The sequence below is a fragment of the Telopea speciosissima genome, chromosome 11 (assembly GCF_018873765.1).
Source record: "Telopea speciosissima isolate NSW1024214 ecotype Mountain lineage chromosome 11, Tspe_v1, whole genome shotgun sequence".
In the NCBI taxonomy this organism is placed as follows: Eukaryota; Viridiplantae; Streptophyta; class Magnoliopsida; order Proteales; family Proteaceae; genus Telopea; species Telopea speciosissima.
This window is the reverse complement of record NC_057926.1, coordinates 7,267,773-7,284,269: the sequence shown is the minus strand read 5'-3', so window position 1 is coordinate 7,284,269 and position 16,497 is coordinate 7,267,773. Positions and strand designations below refer to the sequence as shown.

Here is a 16,497-nt window from a genome sequence, read left to right as displayed (position 1 = left end):
CAGAACCATTAAAGTTCTCCCTTTTTTACTGGGCCTAGATAACCGTTTAGGAACCGGTACCATCACGTCCCATTAATAATCAGGACCGGGACCTAGGTTTGGTCCCATTTACTAAATGGGACAGTACTGGGATTGACACCTTTGGTACAGGTACCAGTACTGACCCGTCCCAAATACCAAGAACCGTCCCAATTGACACCTTTAATTAGCCCTTACTCTTTAATGAGCACATAGTTAATTTGATGGACAAAACAATAATTTCATTTTAAAAATAAAACACCACCCTTCTTCTCCTTATGGTCTCATCACCACCGTAATCCCACCACCCTGACACCAACACCACCACCAACCCACCGCCGCCACCACAGTCACCACCTGTTTCCCGGCCCTACTCCGCAATCATCACCCTCTCCCAAAGAAATATAGAGAAATATATTCTCAGAAATTAAACTATCAAATGGATTTCTTATTCTTGAGAAATATTTTAGATTGATGCAAAAACAATTTTAATTTCTTAATAAAAAACTCTATTTATTGAATATTTCATGAAAGGGGTGATGTTCCCTGCTGGGAGCGCAGGCTACTCCCAAACACATGGGGTAGGATGCAGTAGTCATTTCAGTCATTTAGGGGGTGAGGCGGTCATTTCATCCACACCATGTGTTTAGGCGCATCTTAGGCCCCCGTGCAGAGGAGAACATTTTTCCTAAATTAATCTGAAAGTTGAAATAGAAATTATACACTTGTGTTGAGACCATGCGACCAAGTAAAGATCTCTTGCCCATTCCTAGAGAAAAGATCTCTACTTGGTGGTGTTTCTTACACCCTCTCACAGGGCATGGTGAGATGACGCCTCTACCCTTTTGGGGTGTCAGTTTTTTTTTTTGTTTTTTGGTTGACTCTGGGGTGTCAACACAAAAGATCAAGTGATCTTGGTCTTCTCTTGTTCAAAAAGTAGAGGATTTTTTGGAAGAGTTGAAAGGGAAAGCGGAAAATGTGAGAGAGACAGGAAGTTAAATCATTTTACTTGGATTTTTGTTTCTGTGTCAATTTGGGTTATGTGCACAAAGAGGAAGCTTACAGTGTTGACGATCATCAGTAATCGGTAGGATCACTTTTGATGTAGGTTTTGATCTCTTTCTTAGATCTACTAAATAAACTAAAACAATCTTTCTTCTGGTGTATGTTGTAGGGTTCAAATACTTTCTGTCTCCTGCACTTTTTAGGGTTCTTCGTATTCCTCTTCATTTTCTTCTCCTTATTAGTTAATTCTCCTTTTTTTTCCACTCTTTGTTAGAGGTCCCAAGTTGTTTAAGGATTATATATTGATACACCATATTTTATCCACTTAGTCCTGGGGTGACACCTAGAAGGTTGAAGCCCAAGAAACCCGTTCCACCCAAGATTCGCGTATCACGTGCAGGGCGGTTAAACTGGTATAGCCACATCAACAGAGAAGGTTAAAGAGAATCCTGAAGGTGTTATGAATGGTAACCATAATCCACGTAAGGAAAGATTCCTAATTGTTGGAATGTAGGAGAAGATCACTCCTCCATGGAGTATCCTTAACCGAGAACACCTCAATCTCTTGACGAGAAAGGAAACCTATCGGGAAGATCTTTGTAAAGGAGATTGGGATGAAACTAGTATAAATAGAGGCCATTGAGCCCCAGATTAGGGGATTAATCAATTGAGAGATCAAGACAGTTTCAAAAGTTCTTTGTTTTCATTTCTAATTTATGTGTTGCAGAGAGGGAAACCTCATAGCTAAGTAAGTATCTTTCTTTGTGCAACAATTTTGGCACCGTCTATGGGAATGAAGATTGAGAAACTTGCAAAGATCCCATGATGACCAACACTCGCAACCAGTCCAAGATCTCGAAGGCCATTACCACTACCGCCGCGGCCACGGTCGCTGCTTGTGTCGTTGCTCAAAAAGGGGCACTAAAGGGACCCTCTGGCCCTCACGCCGGACGGGACGATGTATTCATAGAAGAGGACAATTCCCAGAAGGAAGATTCTTAACCAAGACTCCCTGGAGATCCGCCATGGTATGTGTTTGAAGTAATGCAAACTCGGTGGCATGACCAGATGAACCAGATGATGAAAATGCAGTGTAATATCCTACAAGGAATTTCACCATAGCCTCCGCACCCGTCGCAGGCGAAGGAGAGAATTCATTCCCCAAAACATAGTGAAAATCATAGCAATGCGAGCAATGTTCGGAGAAAGGGTAAAGAAGCCCTAGGAGATAATAGGAGAGAAGAATCTCAGATGACCTAGGTGGAACTTGAATGACAAGGTGATGGAGTTGCAGAAGTAGATCTAAGAAGTTTTGAAGGGAAAGAATCATGCTCTGAGCCACGACCTCTAGTTCACCACCGATCTTGCCTTCACAGACGAGATCAGAGCGGAGCGCCTACCTAAGGGTTTCAAGATGCCAATTATTGAGTAGTATGGAGGCACGATGGATCCAGAGGACCATCTTGAAAGTTTAGAATCTTTGATGTTCTTTCAAGGGGCTTCAGATGCTATTATGTGTCGGGCATTCCCCTCTACTTTGAAGGGTTCAGCAAGGCAGTGGTTCACGCGCCTGAAGCCACGATCACTCTCTAGCTTCGTGGGGATCAAACGGGCCTTTCTTGCCAACTTTATGAGTAGTAGAGCCCACAAGAATACAACGGCCAATCTTTTGGCCATTAAGCAACACTCTAATGAAACGATCAGAGACTTTCTTACAAGGTTCAACAATGACGCGTTGGAGGTACGAAATTTGGACCCGATTGTGAAGTTCCAAGCCCTGCACAGTGGCATCAGGGATGTTGAATTAAAGAAGTCCCTGACCATGGACGAGCCAGTTGATATGTATGAACTCTTCTCGTGTTACGAAAAATATATCAATCTTGCAGAAGTTCTTGTAGTTGGGCAAGAGAAAGAGATAAAGCTCGAGAAGAAAAGTCTAGAGAAGAAAGATTCCCAATCTGGGGTAAATGCCCAGAAAGATAGCAAAGACCCAAAAAGGCGGGAAGAGGAAAAGAGATGATCAGGCGTGAGTTCCTAGAAGCGATCCGAAGTCGGAGCCCACATACTCTACTCTCACACACAACTGGGCATACATCCTTAATGAGATTAAGGACCAGGTAACCCTGTGCTGGCCAGGAAAGATGATAAAGCCTGCACATGAGCGCAATAAGAATAAATACAATAGATTCTACCAAGATCATGGCCATGACACGGAGGATTGTAGACAACTGAAGGATGAAATAGAAGCCCTCATCCAGAGGAGTCGCCTAAGCAGATTTGTGAAAAAGGAAGGCGACGACAGAAGATAGGAGAACCGAACCTGAGAACCTGAGGAGAAAGCAAAATCCCCTGCTCGGTTGGGCGACAATGAAGACAGTGTTTGAGTTTAAAAATTATACCGCAAGCGCACGGATCAATCGTAGCTACAGTGTCGAACACGAGGAGATATACCGCCACTCTATTTAACTAACTTAAAAGTAATGCAAAGTGAACCAAATTAAAGTGTTAAATTAAACTAATGAAACTAATGAAAATTAATGCATCCTAACTCATAAGCATCTAACAAAATTAAGGGATTAAGTTGGCGTCCTAACACATGAGCATCTAACCTATCAAACTATCGTAAATTGGAAGGAATAACAAAACGCAGCCACACTTCATAATCACATAAAAAGAAATAAGGGAATAAAAGTGCATCCACATACCACAATCATATAAAAAAAAAAAAGAAATAAAGGGAGAAAAAGAAGAAGATAGAGAGAGATCGAGGAGAGGGAGTATGAGATTGAGAGTTTAGATAGTAAAACCTGGATGTGCTTGCATGAATGTAATTGAAAAGCTTGAATATTTGCATAAACTTACCATGGCCTCCTCTTCTAAATCTTCAAGTCTTGTCATCAACTTAAGAACTTAGAGAAGGCTTAAACCTAAACTAGAATTAAGAAATTACAACTCAATTGAAGACTTAAATTGAAATTAAAGCATAAACTAAACCTATTACAACCATTATATGAAAATCAAAAGCAAACTAGAACTTAGAAAAGCCAAAATCACAACTAAATTTTACTAAGTGAATGAACTAAAAATTACACTAAAACTGAATTAAAATTGAACTAGAAACTAACTAAAACTGAACTAAAAACTAACTCTACAACCCGAGGGAGGTATTTATAGGGGAAGAGAGGAGAAGAGAGAAGAGAGAGAGGAAGTAGGAGAAATATTCCCTTTATTACAATGAATCCTAAGAAAAAGAAAAAAAAAGAAGAAGAAAGATTATTTACATAGAGATTTCGAAATGCAACTAAAAGCCCGATATATAAAAGGGTGGATTCCCACTCTATGGATTTAATGGAGCCCCTTGTGCATGTAAAAGGCTCTATTGAGCTATTGGTGATCGTGGGGATCGAGCCTTTGTCCACAACTATGATGATGAACTTTTTGGTGGTGAAGGTTAATTCCACCTTCAATGTAATACTCAACCACAACTAGGCCTCAATGCGCTGCATGCCATAGTCTCCACTCCCCACCTTGTAATAAAATTCCCCTTGGAGGAAGGTGTAGGAGAGTGTCGTGGAAGCCGAGATAACCTCAAGAAAATGCTATGAGGGTTATCTGAGAGGAAAAGGGAAGGAGCCATAGATGCTCCAAGTTCCACTCAAAGATGCTCATGATGATACTGAGCATGAAAGATCAGAGCCAACCAAGGACCTAGTTTCGATAGAGATTGTTGAAGGGGATGATCGTCTCATTGTCCAAGTAGGCGCAGGCCTAACGGGAGAGCGAAAGAAGCGCATGGTGGAGTTCTTAAGGGCCAATGCAGATATCTTTGCATGGTCAGCTACTGATATGCCCAAAATTGATCAAGAATTGGCCAAGCATAGGCTGAACGTCTACCCAGCATCACAGCCAGTCTTCCAGAAGAAGAGGACCCTTGCACCTGAGCGCTAGGTAAAAGTGTTAGAGGATGTTGTCAAGCTTATGAAGGCAGGATTCATTGAGGAGGCCATTTATCCTAAGTGGCTCTCTAATGTAGTTATGGTAACCAAACCTAATGGCAAGTGGTGTATGTGTATTGATTTTACTGATCTGAATAAACTATGCCCTAAAGACTACTACCCTTTGCCTCGTATTGATTTATTGATAGAAGCCACGGCAGGCCATGAATTGCTAAGTTTCATGGATGCCTATTCCGGGTATCATCAAATCAAAATGTATGAATCAGACATACTAAAAACCTCCTTCATAGAGGGCAGAGACACATTCTGTTACAAAGTAATGCCTTTTGGGCTAAAGAACGCAAGCACCACCTATCAATGATTGGTGAACAAGATTTTTCAAAAGCAGATAGGGCGCAATGTAGAAGTCTATGTGGACAACATGCTTGTGAAAAGTCTAAAGGCATCCGACCACATAACCGACCTCGAAGAAACATTCCAAGTTTTGAACAAAAGCAAAATGAAGCTCAATCCTGCCAAATGTGTGTTCAGGGTAACTTCTGGTAAATTCCTTGGCTTCATGGTGTCGTGAAGAGGAATAAAAGCAAATCCGGCCAAGATCAAAGCCATCTTAGATATGGTGCCACCTGAACGAATTAAGGAAGTGCAAGAGCTAACACGAAGAGTAGCTGCCCTAGGAAGATTCATTTCTGCTTCTGGTGATTGGTTTCTTCCATTCTTCAAAGCACTGAAAAACTGAGCAGCTGAAAGGTAGACCAAAGGGGTAAAGCTGAAGTTTGAATGGATGGAGGAATGTCAAAAGGCATTCACGGATCTGAAGAAATACTTGGCCAACCCACCGTTGTTGACAAAGCCCGACCCTGGGGATGTGCTCCAGCTCTACCTAGCAGTTACCACAGTAGTTGTAAGTGTAGTATTGGTAAAAGGTAATGTACGAGTACAAAAACCAATATATTATGTCAGCAAGGTGCTCCTGACGCAAAAACAAGATATAGCCACATAGAAAAGCACGATTATGAGTTAATAATGGTTGCACGGAAGTTAAGGCCTTACTTTCAAGCTTACTCGATAGTGGTAGTGAAGAATCAACTGTTGAAGAAGATTTTATCAAAACTCGATCACTCAGGGCATCTGGTAGCGAGGACGGTCGAGCTTAGAGAATTTTATGTGCAGTACAAACCGTGCACAGCTATAAAAGCGTAAGCATTAGCAGATTTTTTCGTCGAATGCACCTTTTCGGATGACGAGATAGCAGCAGATTCCGATCATGGAGAACAACCAAAGTCCTGGATGTTGTATGTGGACGGATCCTCCAGTAGCACTTGATTCGGAGCTAGACTGATTTTGACTAGCCCAGGGGGATTTGTGGTGCACTACGCACTGAAATTCAAATTCCAAACTATAAATAACGGAGCTGAATATGAGGCATTGATAGCTGGTCTGGGCCTGCAAAGACTCTGATGGTGAGAAATATCACTATGCACAGTGATTCACAGTTGGTGCTCAATCAGGTAAAGGGAGAATCTGAAGCCAAAGAGCAACGCATGGCACAATATTTATATTAGGAAAATGGTCCTACACTCTACTTCCTCCAAATCATTCCTATGATGATGTTTTGATGATAACAAATAAGACTTGGACTAATGCTTATGTTCTAAATGTTTAAGAGTTAAAGCATAGCACCAAGTGAGGGGGAGCATATACAAGTGTTCAAAGACCACTTTCAAAGAAGATTGAAGCTTGGAAGTTAAAGACATATGTTTAGAAGCTTAAAGCATTGAAGAATTGAAGACTTTTGATTGAAGACTTTGTCTATTTACAAATATGTAATTTCTATTGTTTCTTGAGTCACATTCGATGTAATGCACACACACACGCATGCATCCATCTAGAATGACCTTAGGAGGTTATTTGAACTCCTGATCACGTGACCAATTGGGTTTGAAATACCCAAAACAACCCCTGAGGAAATTAGACTAAAATTCACTGAATTTGCCCAATCCGACATACCGGTTCCTAATCCGGCATACTGGATTAATGGGTGTCTCAGAGAAACACCTCCAGTAACCCCTTTACCCATGCTGGATAAGGATCCAACATACCGGATCATATAGTTGCTGTATTTTACCCTGATCCGGCATACCGGATCCCAATCCAGCATACCGGATTAGTGCCTGACTAATTAAATATGACCGTTATTCTCCTATTTCTTAAGGAAAGTAGGTAATCCGGCATACCGCATTCCCATCCAGCATACCAGATTACTTATAGAATGTGGGATTCTTTTCTTAATTGGATTCCTAATTGGTTCTAAGCCTCTAACATATAAATACCCTCTTGATTAGTGTTCTAAACACTACAACAATCATCAATCAAGAGCTCTAAGCAATCAAGCACTCCCTTATGACATTATTCTTTCAAGATCAAGAAGATCGAAGAAAATTCAATCTCATTCTTGCTCCCTCATTGCATACTTGCATCCAAGCTACATTGACTAAGAGGTAGCACTCATTCTACTAAGTTTTAAGGTAATCCTAAACTACTTTGTACTTTACTTAAAATTGTTGTTGAGTCCTCTTGCTCTAAATCAAGAGAAGGAGTCCTCTTGATCATTTCTCAAGAGTTATCATTTGAGTCCTCTTGCTCATAATTTCAAGAGTAGTTGTACGAGTTCTCTTGCTCACTCAAGATTCGTTATAGTGAATTCTCTCTAAGGTGAGAGGGGTGGACGTAGGCATATATTGGCCGAACCACTATAAATTGTTTGTGTCTTTTTACATTGCTTGTCTTTACTCTTCTCTATCTTTGTTGTTTGATTTTATTTTCACATAGTTATTTTAATTTTTAAACCTACACCTATTCATCCCCCCTCTAGGTGAATTCACATTTGGTATCAGAGCGGGAGCTCAAGATCGTGATTATCTTTAATCCAACTAAGAATTAAAGACTATGGGAACTTCTGCTAACCGTAAGTTCAAAGGTTATAACATTATCCGACCTCCCTTCTTTGAAGGTGAAGGATTCTCCTATTGGAAGAATCGCTTCAAGAACTTCGTATGCGCCAATAACATTGATGCATGGGAAGTTATAGAGAACGGACCCAATACTATAGACAAGCCCAAAGAAGAATGGACTGCAGTTGAGAAAGCTAAGATGCAACTCAACTATGTTGCTATAAATTATCTTCAATGTGCATTAGGAGAAAAAGAGTATAATAGGACATGCATGTGTGACTCCGCTAAGGAGATGTTTAATAAGCTTATGGTGACCTATGAAGGTACTTCTGAAGTTAAACAATCTAAGATTGACATGTTAGTAAATGAATATGAACTATTTAAAATATAAAATGATGAAAATATATATGCCATGTTTACTTGATTTACTAACATTGTAAACAAGTTGAAAGGATTAGGTAAGGTCTACTCCAATGGCGAGAACGTTTGAAAGATTCTAAGATCACTCTCAAAGGAATAGAGACCCAAGACTACAACCACAAGAGAATCAAAAGACATTGATAAGCTAAGTCTAGATGAGCTGTTGGGATCACTTCAAACACATGAGATGGAGCTAAAGTAAGACACTAAGGAGGACGAGCCTAAGGAACCTAAGAAGAAGGTTGTCGCATTCAAAACCTATAATATCAGCGACGATGATGAAGAACTTTCAGATGATGAAATTGCCTATTTATCAAAGAAATTTTCAAGATTTTTGAAGAACAAAGGAAAACCTTCATTCAACAAAAGAAAATTCTCAAAAGACCAAAAAGATAAAAATATCTCTAAGGATAATTCTAACTCTTCTTCAAAGGAAATCTTGTGTTATGAGTATAAAAAATCTGGACATTTTAGAGAAGATTGCCCTAAAATGAAGAAGCATAAGAAGGCCTACAAAGCTGAACACACCTTCGACTCAAGTGATGAAGACGAAGATAATGAAGAATCACAAGAAGAAGAGAAATAATCCAACCTCGCTTTAATGGCTACTGAAGAAGAAGAAGAAACTCAAAATGAGGTAACTCCAATTTCTCCTTCTAAAGATAAAGATTATTTAGAATTGGAAGAAGCTTTTGAAGATTTATATCAAAGTAGCATAGAATTGACTACTACTAAGAAAGATCTCCTAAAGGAGATAAACACCCTCAAAGACCAAAACACATCTCTAACTTCTCAAGTAGAGACTTTGGAAGAAAAAAAAAGAGAAACTGTGTAAAGCATTAGAGTCCTTCACAAATGGCAAAAAGACTCTTGATATTTTATTCAAAAATACATCCAAAGCACCCTTCAACAAGGAAGGAGTAGGTTATGATGTGAACAAGAGTTCAAATCATACCAATGAGGCAAGTTCAAGTAAAATAACAAGTAAGAAAGTGAAGAAGAAGTTCTGCAATTATTGTAAAAAGAAAGAACATTTGATTGAGGAATGTTATGTTAGAAAAAAAAACTCCTCAGTTAAACAAATCAAATCCCAAAAGGAAGACCCTAAGCCCAAATATTCCTCAAATTATTGTATGTAACAATTACAACAAAAAGGGACACACTATTTGGGAATGCTATTATATGAAGCAACCTTTTCGACCTCCTAGAAGACCCTTCAACGGTCAAAAGAGACCCTTCAATGGTCAATATAGGAAAAATCCATCCAAGGTGCAAAGACCACCCAATAACCAAGGGTCATATAGAATGTCTCAAAACCAAAGACCTTGGAACCCTCAACCATACACAAATGGGTATGGGAATCAAAAGGCAAGTGGTCACCAAATGGTGTGGAGACTGTGAATTCACCTAGAGGGGGGGTGAATAGGTGTAGGTTCAAAAATTAAAATAAATATACGAAAATAAAATCAAACAATAAAGATAGAGAAGAGTAAAGACAAGCAATGTAAAAAGACACAAATAATTTATAGTGGTTCGGCCAAAATGTGCCTACGTCCACTCCTCTCACCTTAGAGAGAATTCACTATAACGAATCTTGAGTGAGCAAGAGAACTCGTACAACTACTCTTGAAAATATGAGCAAGAGGACTCAAATGACTACTCTTGAGAAATGAGCAAGAGGACTCCTTCTCTTGATTTGGAGCAAGAGGACTCAACAACAATTTTAAGTAAAGTACTAAGTAGTTTAGGATTACCTTAAAACTTAGTAGAATTAGTGCTACCTCTTAGTCAATGTATCTTGGATGCAAGTATGCAATGAGGGAGCAAGAATGAGATTGAATTTTCTTCGATTTTCTTTGATTTTGAAAGAATAATCTCACAAGGGAGTGCTTGATTGCTTAAAGCTCTTGATTGATGATTGTTGTAGTGTTTAGAACACTAATCAAGAGGGTATTTATAGGCTAGAGGCTTAGAATCAATTAGGAATACAATTAAGAAGAGAATCCCACATTCTATAAGTGATCCGGTATGCTGGATGGGAATCCAGTATGCCGGGTTACCTACTTTCCTTAAGAGATAGGAGAATAACGGTCATAATTAATTAGTCAAGCACTCATCCGGTATGCTGGATTGGGATCCGGTATGCCGGATCAGGGCAAAATACACCCAAGAGAGGATCCGATATGCTGGATCCTTATCCAGCATGGGTAAAGGGGTTACTGGAGGTGTTTCTCTGAGACACCCATTAATCCGGTATGCCGGATTGGGATCCAGTATGCCGGATTGGGATCCAGTATGCCGGATTGGGCACAGTGTAATTTTAGTCTAATTTCCTCAGGGGTTATTTTGGGTATTTTAAACCCAATTGGTCATATGATCAAGAGTTCGAATAACCTCCTAAGGTCATTCTAGATGGATCCATGCGTGTGTGTGTGCATTACATCGAATGTGACTCAAGAAACAATAGAAATTACATATTTGTAAATAGACAAAGTCTTCAATCAAAAGTCTTCAATTCTTCAATGCTTTAAGCTTCTAAACATATGTCTTTGACTTCCAAGCTTCAATCTTCTTTGAAAGTGGTCTTTGAAAACTTGTATATGCTCCCCCTCACTTGATGCTATGCTTTGACTCTAAAACACTTAGAACATAAGTATTAGTCCAAGTCTTATTTATTATCATCAAAACATCATCATAGGGATGACTTGGAGGAAGTAGAGTGTAGGACCATTTTTCTAACAATCTCCCCCTTTTTGATGATGACAAATAATCCACAAAAGATATAAATAATGGAGAGCAATAATGTATGCAAGGAATAAGAGACAAGAATAATAATAATTCTTTAAACCAAGCAAATTTATTTATAAGGCCATAATCATTATCCATTACAGCTTTCAAACACAATATAATATACTTCTCCCCCTTTGGCATTATGAAAAAGAAAGTCAAAACATATCAAACAGGAGGATCAAAGGATGGAAGAGGTGAAATAGAACTGGATGCACTAGCGAACGGCAATGGAACTCCGTGTGGAGTGGCTCTTGGTCTATCAAGAGAAAGATGTCCAAGATTGAGAGCAAGAGTTTGAATAGAGTTAAGAATCTTGTCTTGGCGCAGATACATGTTGTTAAAGCCGGTCTTCACATCATCACGGAGAGATGCGACATCATCTTGAATCCGTTGTTGTCCAAGTTCAAGTTTCATGATACGAGTGTTGGCTTCATCCATGTATTCATCAATGCTTGACACCCAATCGTATAGAGATGCCGGTATCCCTTCTTGAGCAATAGGAGGAGGAGGCACTTGGTCTCCCAATTCTTCTTCGACAAACACATTGGAAGGAGGAGGAATAGCTATTGTATGAAAACTATTCCGAGTGATGTATTGGGAGGAAACAGGGGCCACTTCCTCACGATCAAGATCTAAGTTGTACTCCCGAAAAACAAGAGTGAGGAGCCTACCATAGGGAAGGTTAGTGCTCCTATAAGGATGAGTACAAGATTCCATGTATCGCATGATGAAGTAAGGAAGATTGGTAGGTTTATTGGTGTAGATGCAATAAGTGATATAAGCTTGTGGCGTAAGAAACTTGTTTCTATCACCACCCCTAGGAATAATGTTGTGTTGGACTATGTAAGAGATGACATGAGGTATAAGACGAAGGCGACCAACAACAACAGTTCCGGCATTTGGATCAAACTATTTTAGAATGGAGGAGTATATCTCTTCATGGTTGATCAAATCACTGAAATTGGTATTCTTTGGAGTCCAAAAGATGCAGGGGCCATCATTTGGAATGTGAAGGATGTGAGCAAGATCATCAAGAGAAAGGTCTATGTGAGTTCCCTTCACATAAGAAAGAAGTTTCAAGTCTTGTTCCGCTCCGCTGAAGTAGAGGTTGGTGTAGAAATACTTGACAAGGTTTGGATAGCAAGGGTCATCCATGTTGAGAATGGGTTCCCAACCGATGTCCTTAAAGCGGTCTTCGAGATGAATGCTATTAAAAGAAAACACATCCACTTCACGTTCTTCTTCAATCTTTCTTGCAAGGTAGAGATGCCAATTTGCTCGGCATTCCCTAGACCGAAACAAATGATCTTCTCCTTTAGTATATGGTTGTCTTGATCCACTTCCTCTTCCTCTTTTAGAGGGTTGTTGTCTCTCCGGCATAGGGTCCTTCCCTTTTCTACTCATGGTGGAGAGAGGTTTTGAGAAGAGAAAAAGACCTTTAAAGTAATAGAAAGAATTTAGATAGAGGGAAGATGATATGATAAACAGTGAATCAGAAAAGGACAAAGAAATGGGGTTTAAATAGGCTTGAAAAGAGGTCCAATAGTTATAAAATGGGTAGAAATTCGGACATCCGGTATACCATTTCAAACAATAACGGCTAAAAAACTGCCAGAGAAGCTGATCTGGTATACCATTTGGCAAACCGGTATACCGTTTCAAGCAGGAACAGTAGGAAAAACAGCAATTTTGAAAGAAATAACTTTGAGAAAACATTTTTAGCTTAGATAAAAGGGTCACACAATCCAAGATCTCTTCTAAGACAGAAGAAACGTTCTTCACTCAAAGGTTTTGTGAAGATGTCCGCAAGTTGCTTCTTGATTTCAATATAGTCAAGACGGATTTCACCTCTTTGAGTTGTATCACGAAGAAAGTGATGACGAATATCAATATGCTTAGCTCAAGAGTGTAAAATAGGATTCTTGCTAAGATTAATTGCACTAGTGTTATCACATTGGATTGAGGAGGTGTCAAACTTCACTCCATAGTCTTGGAGAGTTTGCCTCATCCAAAGCACTTGTGCATAACACCGTCTGGCTGCAATGTATTCAGCCTTAGTGGTAGAAAGAGCAACTGAATTTTGCTTCTTACTAAACCACGACACTAAACACGATCCCAAGAAGTGACAAGTTCCACTTGTACTCTTAAGATTAACATGACATTCGGCAAAATTTGCGTCGGAGAACCTAACAAGGTCAAAGTCATTGTTCATAGGGTACCATAGTTTAATGCTTGGAGTTCCCTTCAAGTACTTAAAGATTCTCTTTACAGTACTCAAATGAGATTGCATAGGTTTGGCTTGGAACCTAGCACAAGCACAGACACTAAATATAATGTCAGGTCTACTAGCCATTAGGTAGAGTAAGCTACCTATCATGCTTCTATACTTAGTTGGATCAAAAGGGATACCATCTTCATCTTTGGACAGAGTTACAGATGTACTCATTGGAGTACTGGATGACTTTTGTCCATTGATGTCAAACTTCTTTAATAATTCTTTAAGATACTTTGTTTGACTGATGAATATCCCATTAGGAGTTTGTTTAATTTGCAGTCCTAAAAAGAAATTTAGTTCACCCATGAGACTCATCTCAAATTCATTACTCATGCATTTGCCAAAGTCAGAACAAAAAGATTCATTTGTAGATCCAAAGATTATGTCATCTACATAAATCTGGACTATTATCACATCATTTATATCGTCCTTGACAAATAAAGTGGTATCTATTTTACCCATTGAAAAACCAAAATTGACTAAAAACTTACTCAATCTGTCGTACCATGCTCTTGGGGTCTGTTTTAAACCATACAGGGCCTTCTTCAATTTGTAATACGGTCTAAAAATTTTGAGTCTTCAAAGCCAGGCGGTTGAGATACGTAGACTTCTTCATTTATGTAACCATTCAAGAAAGCGCTTTTGACGTTCATTTGGTATAACCTGAAATTCTTATGACATGCAAAAGCAAGCAGCATTCTAATTGACTCAAGTCTAGCTACAGGTACATATGATTCATCGAAATCAATTCCTTCTTGTTGGTTATATCCTTGAGCAACTAGTCTAGCTTTGTTTCTAGTAATATAACCATCTTCATCAAGTTTATTCCTAAATACCCATCTAGTCCCAATAATCTTGGTGTTAGAGGGTTTTGGCACTAAGTCCCAAACTTGATTCCTTTCAAATTGATTAAGTTCTTCTTGCATAACGACTATCCGATCACTATCTAAAATAGCTTCTTTAATGTTCTTGGGTTCGATGGTAGATATAAAGGCTACATTAGAACAAATATTTTGGATTTTACTCCTAGTTTGTATTCTTTTATTTAGGTCTCCAATGACAAGGTCAAGGGGATGATCTTTAACAGTTATAACTTCTTTAAGAAGTTGATGTACTTGAACATCAGGCTCATCTAAAGTGACTTTTTCAACTCTCTTCCTAATTTCAAGTACTTCATCTTCATCATCATCTTCTAGGTCTTTATACTTTTCTTTTGCCATAGATTCATCAAATCTAACATTCATAGACTCTTCCACAACTAGTGTTCTCTTATTAAACACTCTATATGCTCTACTGCTTATGGAGTAGCCTAGGAATATACCATCATCAGCCTTTTCTTCAAGTTTGCCTATATTATCTTTAGTATTAAGAATGAAACAAGCACATCCAAAAACTTTAAAATAGTCTACTTTAGGCAATTTATTATGAAACAATTCATAGGGAGTTTTTAACAAGATGGGTTTTACCAAAACTCGGTTTAACACATAGCAAGCCATGTGTACAGCTTCAGCCCAAAAATATTTAGGTAATGAATACTCATTGAGCATTGTCCTAGCCGTTTCTTGGATTGTTCTATTCTTTCTTTCAATCACATCATTTGATTGTGGTGTTCTAGGGGTTGAGAAGTTATGTGTTATACCTTGCTTTCGACAAAACTCACCAAATTCGTCTATATTGTCAAATTCACCACCATGGCCACTCTTTATGGAAGTGATCATATAATCCTTTTGATTTTATATTCTTTTGCAAAGAGATACAAATTCCTCAAATGCATCATTCTTATGCTTGAGAAAGAGGGTCCAAGTGAACCGAAAGTAGTCATCTATAATAACGAAAGTGTATTTCTTTTCTCCCAAGCTAGTGGTTTGTATAGGCCCAAATAAATCTAAATGAAGTAATTGTAAAGGTCTAGAAGTGGCAACAAAATTAATAGCCTTATGAGAAGCTTTAGTAAGCTTACTTCCTTGACAGGCTCCACATGTGTGTTGCTTATCAAAATTCAGCTTAGGTAGATTTCTCACTAGATTCTTAGAATAAAGGGATTTTATAATCTTAGGATTTATATGTCCCAACTTTCTATGCCACAAGGTTGCATCATCAAACTTAGATAAGAGACAAGCATCATGAGAGTTCATGTTGAATGTACAAATATAAACATTATTCTTTCTTGATCCTTCAAGTATTAGGTTATTATGAGAATCTTTAATCTCACACTTGGAGGCATTAAAATTAACAAAATAGCCATTGTTACAAAGTTGACTTACACTAAGCAAGTTGTACTTTAAATTTTTAACTAGGCTAACATTAGAGATTATCGTATCTCTAAACTTTATTGAACCGTTACCAATGATTCTTCCTTTGCTATTGTCTCCAAAAGATACCCATCCCCCTTTTTACTTTTTGAGTTCTGAAAAAAGCTTTGGGTTGGATGTCATATGCTTTGAGCAACCGCTATCAATATACCATTCATCTTTGCTTAGACGTACCTACAAAACAAGAATGCTTAATAAAACTTTGGTCCCCATTGGGTATTGGGTCCATTATTATTAGTATTATACATTCCTCTTGGTCTCCACACCATCTGGTGATCACTTGCCTTTTGATTCCAATACCAGTTTGTATATGGATGAGAGTTCCAAGGTCTTTGGTTTTTAGACATTCTATATGACCCTTGGTTGTTGGGTGGTCTTTGCACCTTTGGTAGATTTTTCTTATGTTGACTATTAAAGGGTCTCTTTTGACCATTAAAGGGTCTTCTAGGAGGTCAAAAAGGTTGCTTCATATAATAACATTCCCAAATAGTGTCCCTTTTTGTTGCAATTGTTGCATACAACAGTTTGAGGAATATTTGGGCTTAGGGCCTTCCCTTTGGGATTTGATTTGTTTAACTGAGGAGTTTTCTTTCTAACATAACATTCCTCAATCAAATGTCCTTTCTTTTTACAATAATTGCAAAACTTCTTCTTCACTTTCTTACCTGTTATTTTACTTGAACTTGCCTCATTGGTATGATTTGAACTTTTGTTCACATCATAACCTACTCCTTCCTTGTTGAAGGGTGCTTTGGAGGTATTTTCGA

At 38.6% G+C, this 16,497-nt stretch overlaps 1 protein-coding gene across 1 annotated transcript in view; it reads left to right on the top strand.

Annotated features, from left to right (window-relative positions):
* The first annotated feature begins 1,046 nt into the window (after positions 1-1,046).
* LOC122646444 (F-box/FBD/LRR-repeat protein At1g13570-like) overlaps positions 1,047-16,497 on the top strand; it is a 119,995-nt gene continuing 104,544 nt past the window's right edge. Inside the window, exon 1 of the mRNA XM_043840000.1 lies at positions 1,047-1,079. The gene's annotated coding sequence lies outside the window, so the exon portion shown is untranslated. The remainder of the gene's footprint in view (positions 1,080-16,497) is intronic.